Genomic DNA, 13,882 nt, shown 5'->3' with positions numbered 1-13,882 from the left:
TAGAAGGAGCTGGCCCGCTTAAAATAAGGAGAAGTAAGCAGCCATATAAAATGACAACCCATACGGATGGAGGGTGTTGGATACTCTTCCAGAGGACTTAGGTTCGATTCCTAACACCCACATGACTGCTCACAACTTCTGCGATTTCAGTTCCAGGGGATCTGGTACCCTCACAGAGACATACATACAGGCAAAGCACCAATGCACATAAAATAAAAATAACTCATTAAAAAAATAAAAGAAGAGAGGGTAGTAACAAACTGAGTTCTTGGGACCTTATCTTACAGAAGAGAAGCTGAGGCTCAAAGGGGCGATATGACTTGCCTGTTCTCAGTGACCACACACTTTATCGCACGGCATCTTTGGCACGTGTGGTTATGGGCCTTCACACCTTTCTCTCAACCTGTTTCTGGATACTGCTTGCCCAAATAAGGGACCATTGCAATCTATGGCAGAAGGGGCTAGAGACGGCCGGGAGGTGGTGGCGCACGCCTTTAATCCCAGCACTCGGGAGGCAGAGGCAGGCGGGTCTCTGTGAGTTTGAGACCAGCCTGGTCTACAAGAGCTAGTTCCAGGACAGGCTCTAAAGCTGCAGAGAAACCCTGTCTCGAAAAACCAAAAAAAAAAAAAAAAAAACAAGAAGGGGCTAGAGACGCATGTTGGCATACTGGACAGCACCTGTGTAGCACCCTCAAATGAAGGGATGGAGACAGTAAGAAAACAAGGTGGAAAGGCCCTCAGGGGGTCACATAATCAAATGATAAAAGACCCCCCCCCCCATGCACACAATAGGAGCTTTACCCAGGATAGCAGATCAGCAGCAGGGACATCCATTCTCCACAAGCCCTCATGTGCACTCCCATGACCCCAGGCTGTGTGGCTCCGAATCGGGTGGGGTTATCCCTATGGAAGAGCCACCTCCCAGGGGTGACTCAGGCCTCGGGCTGGGAACTGGGCAGTACACTCAGCTGTCTTGTGGATGCCCGGCTGAACCTTACCAAAGCTGGGGAAGATGGCTCACACCTGCTGGCTGGGTCAGCCAGCATTCTGGGCATTCCAGAAATTCTTCCTGCTTTTAGCCGCCTCCCTCCTTTCCACTGCCTGCCCACTCCCTCTGAAGTAAGATCTGAGAATATCCAAGCGGTCTAGCCCCTCCAGGAGGGAAGGTGTCGCCTGTCACCTGCACGTTCTAGCCAAATCGCAACTGCACAAAGGAAGCAGTCTGGGCCCAGACTGGACTCTGGATGCCCCATCACAGCCCTGAGAAGCTACCCTCTGCCTCCACGTCTCTCTCCTCCTCAGCGGCAGCGGCCTAGCCGGGGGGGGGGGGGGGGGGGGGAGCCTGAGTACACAGCAGGTGCTCAATAAATAACAAATATGAAAAGGGCCACTCTCCCTGGAGAAGGCGGAGCACTGGGCTGGGGCATGGGACCTCCCTGGAAAGATGAGTTCGGATGCCGAAGCTGCAGTGGGCAGACATTTCTCCTGAAGCCAATGAAAAGGTTAACAATGTCACTCTGAGGGTGACAAGAAGATGCAGACACCTCCCAAACAAGCCGCTTGGCACAGAGCACATCCTGGGCAAACTGTGGCTCCTCCAGGCCCCGCCTTTTAAAGGGCTGGCTTAGATTCTTCCTGGAGCTGTAGCGGGACAGCTCACTTGATTTGCTTACACCAGACAGGGGAAGGGCTCGCCAAGGCAAGTGTGGGGATGCCCCTGCAGTGAACTTTCTAATACACTTTAATCCTCACTGGCACCAGCCTAGGCCCTCCCAGGTGCCACGCACAGTCCCTGACACACTAACAATCAGCTGTGCCTGGCCTGAAGCGAAAGGAGATGAACTTGGGCGGCGTCCCAAGCAAAGGTCCCTGGGAGTTCCCTACCCAGTCCTGTTCCAGTTCGCCCAGTGCCCTAAACAGTCTCAGAGGACAGGGCCTGCCAAGGCCTGGGCTTCACGTCCCAACAGGCCAGGCCATGTACATAGTTCACATAGTGACCCTAGGGTACCGAGAGCTACTGGCCTCTCCTTCTGCAGGGATGTCCTTCATACCCATTCCTTGGATGGACAGATCAGTCCTCAGAAAGGCCTTTAGCCACAGGAGAAATGAAACAAACAACAAATAAAATCCAATAGACTGGGCAGTGTGAGGCAGTAGCCCTGACTTGGGGCCTCCAGTGGTACTTCAGCTTCTTCGGTGGGCAAGGCCAGACAAAAGGAGCCTGTCTCCCAGGCTGCCCGCCATAGCTGGGCACTCTGGGCAGGGCCTCTGGGAGTCTGGCCACCCTCACCTGTGTAACAGATGCAACACAGACTGTGGGCATTATATCAAATACCGCATCAGAGACACAGGACAGAAGGAGGTGGCAACCAGACTCACCATGTGTCTCAGGCTGGCCTCAGATTCATGGGCAATCCTTCTGCATCTGCGTCTTGTGTGCTGGGATTACAGGCATGAGCCACCTCCTCAGTCAATCTGTGTTAATTATTAATTATGTTATTGCTGCTGCTTGTGCAAACAAGGGGGATTTAAAGCTATAGCTTGCTATCAGTTACACACATTAAAGAAATAAACTCCAGGCTGACCTCAGTGCTCACTGCACGAAGAGGCCTTGTGTCATTATCACATAAATTATATGGTCCTACAAGACCATCATGAGGGAAATCTTTGGTTATTTGTCTTTAATTTTTTTTAATTAGATTGATTGATTGATGATTGATGGGGGCTACATGCCATAGCACACATGTGGAGGGCAGAGGGCAGCATGTAGGGATCCATTGTCATCTTATACCATGTGGGATCCAGGGACTAACTCGGGGGCCTGGCAGCAAGAGCCACCTCCAGATCCAGAGCCTGCTATTCATTGCTGTTTTGTTTTGTCCTTCTGCAAATGAGCTGAGGCTTAGAGAGACTGGAGCACTTGTCTGAAGTCACACAGCACTGTATGGAGCCAGGTGACCAGTTGGCCCAGCCTGCTTGGCTGCCAAGAGGCAGCAGGGGAAACCAGAAGGGGAAGGAGCTGGAGTCAGGCTGCAAGGACCCACAGTGAGTGAAGCCAGCTGCCTAGGGTCACAGAGCAAGTTCATGCTAGACTCATTCTTCCAGCTCAGCTAGGACCCTCACCCAGACTCTTAGCACACTTTCCATTACTCACGGCCAATGGGGTCCCCAGAAACCTGCAAGCTCCCTGGATGGGACAATATGGTGACTTCTCATTGCAATTCCCTGACAGAGCAGGACTGCCCCAGGAGGCTGAGTGGTTGGTAATGAGGCTTTGTCCTTCCTAAGATCTCCTACATTGGTTAAAAATCTTGCAATCCATAAACAGGCAGGCAGCCAGCTGCAGCAGGACCAGAAGCCTAGACCACAACTCTTACCTCACTTCTTTCCTCAAAGCACTGGTGGCTCCCTGGAAGACAAGCAACCTCTCTAGGCCTCCCCTGACTGAGAGTACCACAGCCAACGATAACCACCCTGCTCAGCCTTGTGTCACACAGCCCGAGATTCCAGATACAGGGCACAGAGGGGAGGGAAAAGGTTGAGACACCAGAATGAGGAGTTCAAGGGCAGCGTGGCAGTCATTTAGTGAGACCCTGTCTCAAAGCAACTTCTGACGTAGAAGAGTGGACACGCAGCATAACGGTAGAGGGCTTGTCTACCACGCTGGACGCCTTATCTCCATCTCCAGCACTGCCAGACAAAAACCAGAATCAAGCCTCCTCCAAGTCAGTGCTCAAGCAAAGTCCTTGAAGGTACTCTCTGTCAGAACAACCATGCTCACAGACCTCCTGAGCCAGGCAGGTGGAGAAACAGGAGAGGTTCAGTGGTCAGTCAAAAGCCACCAGCCATCAAGCGGTAGAGCTGGGATTTGAATCTGGGCAGTCTCTGCAAACCCCTACTGTATTCTCATCCTGTGCTAACCCCCTCAGACCCCGGAAGACCCTAACAGCCACCGGCTTCCTGCCAGGCACACCATAGTCTTTACTGTAACGAACACAGGTCCCGTGTCCCTCAGCAAACTGAGGCTGAGAGGCAGGCAGGTATGGACTCAAAGATGTTATCCCAGCATTTGGGAGGCTGAGGCAGGAGGGTCAGGAGTTCATGACCAGACTGTACTACTAGAGAAACTATCTCAGAAGGCAAAGAAGCAAAACGGGCCATGACAGGATCACCAGCTCGCAGCAGCACAGTCAGGGCCAGAGAGCCACAAGTTCTGTTATCCAGACAAGGAAACTGAGGCAGTTTCTGGTTCAAAATTCATGTTCCATCTTCCCCACGGCCCCAGTTCCGAGTCCACTGGCCCCACACAGATTATGGGCTGATTCCTACCCTCTCTGCTCCAGGAAGGTCCTCTCCCACCCCTCAGAAGTGCCACTGCAGCGGATGCAAGTCAGCCAAGACCGACTCAGCCTCCTCGAAGGAGCACAATGTGTCCCCTGATTTGGGGGATGGGGTAGTTCCTGTGACTTGTGGTGACTTACAGAACAAGGACAGAGGCAAGGCCATCTCACTTCCTCCTGAGGTCCTGCACACCTACAGTCCCACCCACCCCCTGCACATCTGCAATCCACCCTCTGTGAACACCTGCTGTGCCACCCTCTGCACATCTGCTATCCCATCCCTGCACACCTGCTGTCCACCCCCTGCACACTTGCTATCACACCCTTGCACACCTGCAGTTCACCCTTGCACACCTGCTGTCCTGTTCTCTACACACCTGCTGTCACACACCTGCACACCTGCTGTCCTGCCCCCTGCACACCTGCTGTCCACCCCATACACACCCACTGTCACATCCCTGCATACCTACAGTCCATCCTCTGCACACCTGCTGTTCTGTCCTCTGCACACCTGCTGTCCACCCCCTGTACACTTGCTGTCACACCCTTGCACACCTGCAGTCCATCCCTGAACACCTACTGTCCACCCCCTGAAGAGCACACCCCATTGGCTACTGCTGGCAGTCAGGGGGTTTGTTCGAAGACAGATGAGCCAAGCCACTCACTGATCCGTGTGCAAAACACGCCTATGTTTAAAAGTCACTGGGATTTGGGAGATGTTTCTTACCCAGTGTGATCCCAGGAAAAGTGAACTGATCCAGGAGCCACACACCTCCAGAAAGACTAGAGTGTTCACTGGCAGAAGTCTCCCAAGATACAATCTCTGGCAGTTTGGACTCAAACCCACAGGCCGCCAAACTCCACACAACCTACAGGGGCTCTGGCCTTTCCTACTGGGGGCTGCAGGCTACATCCTGGGGCCCCTGACAAGACAAAGCTCCACCTCCGCCAAGTGCAGACAGCTTCTCTCCGGCAGCAGATATGTTCAGGGTCCTGGGCAGGCAGGGCACCACTCCAAGCTCTCTTTAGCTCATACGTCCTCCCACCTCCTGGATGCACCAACAGGAGGCTCGGCGGAGTGAAAATCAAACATCCAGCAATGACTGTCCAACAGCAGGGGCCCGTTCCATGCTCACGCTCTCAAATGAGACATCGCCAGATGTGCTAGTAATTTATATGTGAGGTTCCTTTACGCTGTTGTTAGTTTCTAATCATTTTCCCCCAGCTATTTACTGAGCAGCCACCTTCTCTGTCCGTTAGGACCAACAATGCACCTGCCAAGCCCCTCAGTCCTCACAGCTGCCCTCAGAGAAAAGTCCCATCATTTACCTCATTTATAAAGGAGAAATGGGCTCAGAGAGTTTAACACACCTGACTGCCGTCACAGAGCAGAGGAAGCAGCAAAGCCAGGACCTAATCTTACCCCTCTGGCCCCAGAGCAGATCGGGAAGCAGGTTTCTTAACTGGCAAGGTGTGACGGAGGCCTGGGCAGAACTGGAGTCTGTGAGCGCGTGAAGCCGCGTCCAGTGGGGCGTCTGAGGCGGACACACTTTCACCCGAGGCAGGATTTCCACACTGCGCACAGCACCCTCGGTTCAGACGCGCATCCACTGCGGCCTAGTCAGGTGTAAACACTCAACAACCACACTCTGGAAACATTTCTATTCCCAACGGAGACGCAGCTATAGACATTTCAAAGGTCGCTTAACTGCACAATTACCAAGAGGGCAGTGATAACTCAGGCCTCAAAGTCAAGTCCATAATTGCTTCCTGATTTGGGTCATGTGACCTTTCTCCCACACAGCTGACTAGAGGATTCCTGGGGACAAGAGATCTTCCTAGTTTTCAAGCCCAGAGACTCCATGATATATTCATCTCGTGGGAGAGAAATGATCCATGTGTCCAGCCCTCCGCCCAAACAGAGATCCCTCACCAAGGCCAGCAGCCAGGGTGTGGACTGTGGGCAGCCACGCCTAGCCACATGGAGACAAGGAGGACCGTGACATCAGGCAGCCAGTTCTACGTTTAGAACCCAGCTCCTTCACCTCCCAGTCCAAGCTTCCATTTCATGAACTGCTGGGGCGGGGGGCAGAGGGGGGTGGTCTCCATAGCCACACTGCCTGAGACAGACTGTCGTGAAGAACAGCTGGTGTGGAAGGACTCAGACCAGCACATCTGTACTCTGGCTTTTCCTACATTCTCCTCGTCTCTGACATGGTGTCTGGCCAGCCTCTCTCCCACCTCCTCCCAAGAGCCCCCCCCCCCCCCTTTACCTCTGATCCCTCTTGGCAATTTTACCTCACTGTCTCCAAACCCCCATCAGGGTTCCGCTCTGAACCCAGTCTCCGGCTACCTGAAGTGGGTGGGGGCAGGATGTGCACCTCTGGGCAGAGATCAGGGCCCGCAGTCCCAAGCCGTCTGATGCAGAGCTGGGATGGGAAGGTCTTCAATTCGCTCAACACACCCTCCACTCTGGGCAGGACTGGGAGCGAGGCCTCACCCACCCTTGCCTCCGTCCTTCCTCCTCCTCAGCTCTCAAGACCCAGCCCAAGTGTCACCTTTGAACACACACGCATACACACGGGCACACGCATGTACAGGCACATACATACATGAGTCAGATTCAACAAGGCACCATCCACCTGAACACTTCACCCCGAGGTCACACCATCAGACCTATCCCTGACACTCCCCAAGCCCTGCCTTATTCCCCTCTCCACCTCATAAAGTAGCTAGGACCCCATCAGACCATTACATAGGTGAAGGTCCAGAGTCTCAAAGTGCCCCGGGCTGTGAGATGACCCAGTGGTTAAAGGGGCTTGCCACCAAGCCCAAGGAGTTGAGATTGTTTCCTGGCACCCTACTCTACCCAGACCCTGGTCCTCCTCTTGCCCCAGGCCATTAGCCCCTCCTCTGCCATGACCACTCTGCCTTCCCAGACAGACCAAGGAGTCACCCCCGATGGGACTTCAAGCCCAGTCCCGCACACTGTCTCAAACCATCAGTTCAGTGAATGAACGACTGACGAATAGACATACGTGTCATCCGCAGCTCATTTGTGTGTTGGTAAAATGTGGTGATGTTAAGAGGGGTCACATGATGAGGGATGGACAACGGGTCCCCCCCCCACCCCCGCTCAGGTGAGCGCAAGTACTAACAGCCAGTAGGAGCCCCTGGTGTGTCTAGTTCAGAGTCTGAGGTGAGGGCTGCATCCCCAACATCACAAATCAACGAAGGCTCAGGGCAGGCTGACTGTGGCTAGAGTGTCATCCCCTGAGGGGCAGATTCTGAACTGCTCTGGGCGACTCACTAGGACTCCCCTGTACCCCTGTGGCCACTCCCACACACACACAAGGGCACACACACACAAACACACACAGCGGCTGCGGGCCCAAAGTGCCCTCCAGTGCACTTTTAGGGCCTAAGGGCACTCCTGCCAAGTCCTCAAACCCTTTAAAAGGAGACTCCCCCAGAACCCACCAAAACCGGGTGTCTGCAGAGCCTTAATCCCTTTAAAGGGTCTCTCCTGGACACACCAAGACACTGGTGTCTGCAGAGGCCAGCCTGGCCGCTCGCCCGCCCTGCGGGGTAGCAGGGAGAAAGTTGTCTGCTCGGAGCCTCCACCTAAGTCCCGGTTACTGATTAACCAACCCCAGCGCTTCTCTGTGCGCGGCCTGGCAGAAAAGTCCAAGTTACACAGCTTTGTCACCGCGGACCGGCGGTGCGCGCGCCACCCGGGAGGGCGCGACCCCGGGACAGGGCTCAGGCCCAGCGCCAGTCGCAGGGCCTCCAGGGACAGCTCTCTGCAACAGGCGCCCTCCCTCCGAAAGCATAAGGCCACGACTTCCCGGCCCGAGGAAGGGCAGCCCTGGCCTGCACGGCGCCCAGCATAGCGCGATTCCGAGCCACGCGCGAGCCGCGGACGCGCGTGGGGAGTGGGGCCAGCCCGAGGCGTCCTCTGCCGTCATTCCCCGGCCGCAGATGCGATGGGATACCCTAGTCTGCAGTGGCACTCCGCACGCGGCGCACCCCGGTCCCCGCTTTGCCCTCCGCCAACTTTGCCAACTTTCCACGCGGCCCCGCGGGCAGGAGTGGGCGTCCCGCGCGTCTCCGCGCGCCCCCGCGCCCGCCCGCGCGTCCCCGCGCCCTCCGCGCACCTACCGCAGTGGCCCGCCGCGCCGCACCTGCCCGCCCGCACCTGCCGCGGCGCGCGCAGCCTCGTTCCTGGGGGCGGGGCTCGGGCGGGAAGCGCCCCGTCGCCGTGGCAACCGCTCCTGGCGGCGCCTGCGCAGAGTAGCGAGGGGCGGAGCGCGGACCCCAGAGCGGCGAGACTGCGCGAGGCGCACCACCTGCTGGAAAGACGCGGCATTGCGCCGGGGTCCCCGCCCGGGGAACGTACCGTGTGCCACCACCTGACGACCGGCTGTGGTGGGGTAGCAGCGCATTGCCCACGAAAGAAAGGCCTTGCCAGAGAGCATTCCTGGTCTGCTGCCTTGTTCATTTCATTAACCATATCTATCACAATTTGATTTTCCTTTTTTTTCCTTACTTTCTATTTTTAAAGAGATTAATAATTAATTATCAATATCAATAAAAATATTGTTAATGAATTATTAATAATTAATCGTTGAGGATTGATGTTATTGTTATGTGTATAGTAAGTGCAGGTGCAGGAAGAGGCCAGAAGAGGGCGATAGATCCTCAGGAACTGGAGTTGCAGGAGGCTGGGGTGTTGGAAACTGCAATATTCCACCATGAGCCAGTCCTCTCCCTCTGTTTCCCTCCCTCCCTCTCCTTTTTTCAAGGTGTGAGCTCCTGGGTTCAATCCAGTCTCTCTCCTCAGCTCCCTTCCTTCCCTCCGTAGCTGCGACTCCAGCACTGAGCAGCCAGCCTGCCTTTACTAAGTACCTTTCCAAGGCTGGGCTCTGGAGACTCCGCTCTGAGGCAGCTGGCAGGATCTAGGTTCTCACGGGGTTTCGCCAGCATTAGGGAGAAACATTGCATGAGAAAATTGAATCATATTTATGACATGTTCTCCCAGGGGAAATGGCCCAGTGTGAGTCACGAGACGTGGTTTATGCCTTTATCGCAAGCCCGCCCAACTTCAAGAAAAGGGAGACAGGGGTTTAGCAGCAGTGTGGCTTCCAGAGAGCTGTCAGCCATTCTCCCTCACTCCTCTTTGCCTCAAATTGTTGTTGGTCATCACGGTGGTGGTGGTGGTGGTGGTGGTGGTGGTGGTGGTGTGTGTGTGTATACGGCTCACTCAATCCTGTGAATTTTTGCACTTTTGAAGTAAGGACTGACACCTTCCTTAACACCCAGGATCCACCTGAGACTCCCCAGGGACCTGTCCACAGTGACAGAGTCCAGCGTGCTTTGGGTCATCTGGATGCCATGGGCACAATGTTTGTCAAGCCATCCCCGTGTTTGTCAAGCATGACTACCACTCCCAGGGGAAGGTCTTTGAGGCAATTCCAATGGTTTTCAAGACGAAATCCCTCAAAATTCAAATAAAAGCAGGGCTTTTATACAGAGTTTCTATGTTATTATAAAAAACTGGTTTGTGTGCCAGGCATGGGAGTGCACACCTTTAATTCCAGCATTCGGGAGGCAGAGGCAGGTGGATCTCTGAGTTCAAGACCAGCCTGGTCTACAAAGCAAGTTCCAGGACAGCCAGGACTACACAGAGAAACTCTGTCTCAAAAAAACCAAAAATGATTTAAAAAACATATAAAAACCAAAATAAAAATAAAAACAGTTTTGTGCGGGGCTGGAGAGATGGCTCAGCAGTTAAGAGCATTGCCTGCTCTTCCAAAGGTCCTCAGTTCAATTCCCAGCAACCACATGGTGGCTCACAACCATCTGTAATGAGGTCTGGTGCCCTCTTCTGGTCTGCAGGCATACGTGTAGACAGAATATTGTATACATAATAAATAAATATTTTTTAAAAAAAAAAACAGTTTTGTGCACTCTGCTCTCTAGAGATACTCCAGGTGGCTACTCGGGTGGCCACCTGATTCACAGTGCCTACCTCAGGGCGGGGACACAGTCTGTGATCAATAAACACATATGCAGGGCCATAAATGTCAAATCTGTTACCCCACCATGTGCCACGTCTCTTCCGGAACCCTGGAGAAAGTTCCTATCTCTCTGCACCAGTCACAAGCTACAAGATAGGTGCCCGGATGTTTCGGAGTAGCGGGACACTTGTGGTTCTTGGCTCCCCAGCCGGCAGGGTCCTCCCTCCTGACACTGCGAGTCTACCTCAGAATATAAGCAGGGAAGGGAACAAAACACTGTCCTTCCCAACACCCCGACAGACCCCAAGCCCAGACATGTTCCCCTGATTACAGCATTCCCACTCTGCAGGCTGTCGACTCAAGCCGCGTGGAGGAATGACTGAGGCAAAACAAACTACAACTCCCAGAGGCACCCGGATCCTCATGGGGCCAGACTTCCTGGGAGACTCCACCACATTCTCTTGTACTCAGGCCAGGTGAGAAACTGCCAGCCACACGTGCCCAGGGGTTGCACCCCAAGCAGGGAATGTCAGGTTCCCCATTCTACCCAGACCCACCACCCCAGGCCCTGGCTTGTCTGTTCTGGTACAGAAAACAGTGCACCCCCGGGGCTGTCCCAGAATCATTTATCTGACATCTGTCTCCTCCAGGAAGCCCATGGTGGTAGCTCTGTCCAACAGCACTTACTATAACAGTGGAGCTCTACAGTGGCTCCGTTCAGCCTTCGAGCAGAAGACCCTGGGCACAGGGTGGTCAGCGAGGCCCCGCTAAGACCCACAGCTGCCCGGCAGGTTTCATCCATGTTTATTCTTTGCTTTATTTTCTTGCCAGGGTTTTACTACACAGTTCAGGCTGGCCTGGAACTTGTATTAATCCTGATTACAGTGCTGTCCAGTTTCTGTGATGCTGAAGACCAGACCCAGCACTTCCTGCTCAGCAGGCAAGTGCTCCACCAACGGAGCCACACCCCAGCCCTTCCTGTTTATTTATTGTTGGTTTGGTTTTGCTTTGGGTTTTTTGACGGTAAGAGCCAATATAGTCTTTGAAATGCTTTCTCTGAACGCCAAACCTGTGCTGTACTGTATTGCCCTACCAGGAGGACCTTGCCTCTATTGGTCCGTCCTCGGTTTAACGGCCATCCCTCCAACCTCAGCTGTACAGTCGGTTCACCCAGAAGCCTTCTGGATTACGGGGTAGAGATGGATTCTATACTTAGACATGAAATGTCTGCATCATGTGCCCACCCACTGGAATGCCAACCACAGTAGCATGATGGCCAATTTCTTCTCTCTCTCCCCTTGAGGTTGGAGCCCACAGTCGGTCACAGCATCTGGGACAGAGTGAACCCTCAACACGGAGCCACACTTGGGGTCAGGATTTTCACAGGACACAATCTAGGTCCTGGTTGACAGCCAGACATTAGCTGGCTTGCTCATACGTCACCAGCAATGGGTCCTATATGTGGTTTGAATGTGAACCTCGCCATAGGTTCATATGTTTAAATACCTGATCCCTAGCTGGCGATGTTGTCTGGAAGGTTGAGGAACCTTTAGGAGGTGGGAGGGGGTCACAGCAGGTAAACCCTGGGGGTTTATAGCCTGCCCCCTTCTTGTTCACTGCCTGATTTCTGAGTACAGTGTGACCGGTGGCTTCCCCAACAGGATGGCCTGTGTCCCTCTGGATCTGTGGAGCCTCTTTGTCAGGCTGTTTCTCACACACCCTCCCCTCACAATCATCTTTGGATGCTGCCTCCCATTTCCCTGGTAACACACTGATTCCTAAGAAGGGGAAGTGTCCCAGGTGCCCCTTCTTAAGATTTAATTCCCCAGGTTCTCCACTGAGGACCAAGGAAGCTTTTTGCCAGCAAAGTCACTTCTTTAATTCATTTAAATCTATTCAATACAGCGTTTTTGGTCAAAACAAAAAAAGCCTAAATCATACCTCTGGCCTGGATGGAGACTTGATCTAAATTGCTCAGGATTCTGAGCACACATTGATCTTTCTTAATTTTTTATTTATCTTATTTATTCACTATTTGCTTATTTGTTTGTTTGTTGTTTGGTTTGGTTTTCCAAGACAGGGGTTCTCTGTGTAACAGTCCTGGAACAGTTCCTGTTCTGGAACTTGCTCTGTAGACCAAGCTGGCCTCAAACTCACAGAGATCCCCCTACCTCTGCTTCCTAAGTGCTGGGATTAAAGGCATCTGGCACCATTGCAATTTGAACAGCCTGTCTCACTTGATCAATCACTCGAATAGGAAAACGTCTCTCTTCCTCTCCCCAACCCCGCCTGCCTGCAGAGTTGGACTCTAAGATATATTAAAAAAGATGGAAGGGGTGGGCATGTGGCTCAATGGGCAGCATTTGGGAGCCCTGGGTTTGATCTCCAGCATAAAACTGGACGCCTCAGGACCATCACCGCAGTACTCAGGATGGAAGCAGCAGTGGGGTCAGAAGTTCAAGGTTATCCTCGGCTTCAAAGAGAGTCAAGGCAAGCCTGGTCTAAAGGAGACTGTGCTCAGAATAGAATTAAATGAAACTGTGTAGAATAATAGCCTTTAACGAAATACACACCCATATAACCCAAACTGTCCACACCATGCTGAGGCTCACAGATCCTTACCGATGAGCCTGGGTTCCTACTGTCTGGGTTCCTACCTGGAAGCCTTTCTCATCAAATCAATGCCCCAGGCATCTCCCCTCCTCTCTGAAGACCCCCCCCCACGTCTGTCTGTCCATCTGTACCTGCTTCCCTGAGCATTAATTGACCAACCCTGACTCTCTCCCTTCCATGCCCCTCCTACAAGCAACCCACCTGCTCTGGTCTTTTCTCTCAAACGCCTGTAAAACTGTCTTCAGGCTTCCTTCTAAGTCCACTTTGGAGTATTTTTTTATCTATGAGACTAAAATCTACATCAGGGACCCCCTGAGCTCCCCGGTAAGGATGATACTACTGAAATTAGCCATAAACCAAGCCAGGTGATTGTTCAGTGAATGCCGCAATCCTGTTAGAGGTGATGCATCTTCAGCGGCTGCTGGCGGATGAGGGAGCTGAAGCGCTGAGAAACCCCATAAACCGCTCAACGTCACAGGCCGGGAATCTCAGTCTGGCAAACAGATCTCAGGCAAACTTCAGAACATGTTGGAGACTTATTGGGGATTTGATGCCAGCCCAACATGAGCGAAGAAAGAGAGACTTGGAGAGAGTGAACAAACACAGGAAGTGCCTTGTGAGGTTGGACAAATCTCAGCGAAATCCCTTCACTGCCAGGAATCCAGAGAAGCCCTGGGAATCGGCCCATGGCAGAAAGGTGGGTGTAGAGCGCCCTCTGCTGCTGGCACCCGCAGACGCTGGCTTCCTGAGGAGCCGAGAGAACTCAGGGAGCAGAGGTTTTGATACCCAATTTGTGGGTATCAATTTGCCTGTGCCCCAAGCTAGATCTAGTCACCCATCTTCAATTAACCAATTAAAAGAGCCAACTTAATAGAGGAAAGCGAAAAAAAAAGATGAACCCAACTGGGC

At 53.2% G+C, this 13,882-nt stretch overlaps 1 protein-coding gene across 2 annotated transcripts in view; it reads right to left on the bottom strand.

Annotated features, from left to right (window-relative positions):
• Kiaa1671 (KIAA1671 ortholog) overlaps positions 1-8,558 on the bottom strand; it is a 136,562-nt gene extending 128,004 nt beyond the window's left edge. The window contains exon 1 of one of the 2 annotated variants that reach the window (XM_038344877.1): positions 8,502-8,558. The gene's annotated coding sequence lies outside the window, so the exon portion shown is untranslated. Of the gene's footprint in view, positions 1-2,379; positions 2,441-8,501 lie in introns of those variants that run through there. The other variant, XM_038344878.1, reaches the window with a different exon arrangement.
• Positions 8,559-13,882: the final 5,324 nt, after the last annotated feature.

This window comes from Arvicola amphibius, chromosome 10, assembly GCF_903992535.2.
Source record: "Arvicola amphibius chromosome 10, mArvAmp1.2, whole genome shotgun sequence".
Classification (NCBI taxonomy): Eukaryota; Metazoa; Chordata; class Mammalia; order Rodentia; family Cricetidae; genus Arvicola; species Arvicola amphibius.
The sequence above is the reverse complement of the archived record's forward strand: the minus strand, read 5'-3'. Positions and strand labels throughout refer to the sequence as shown.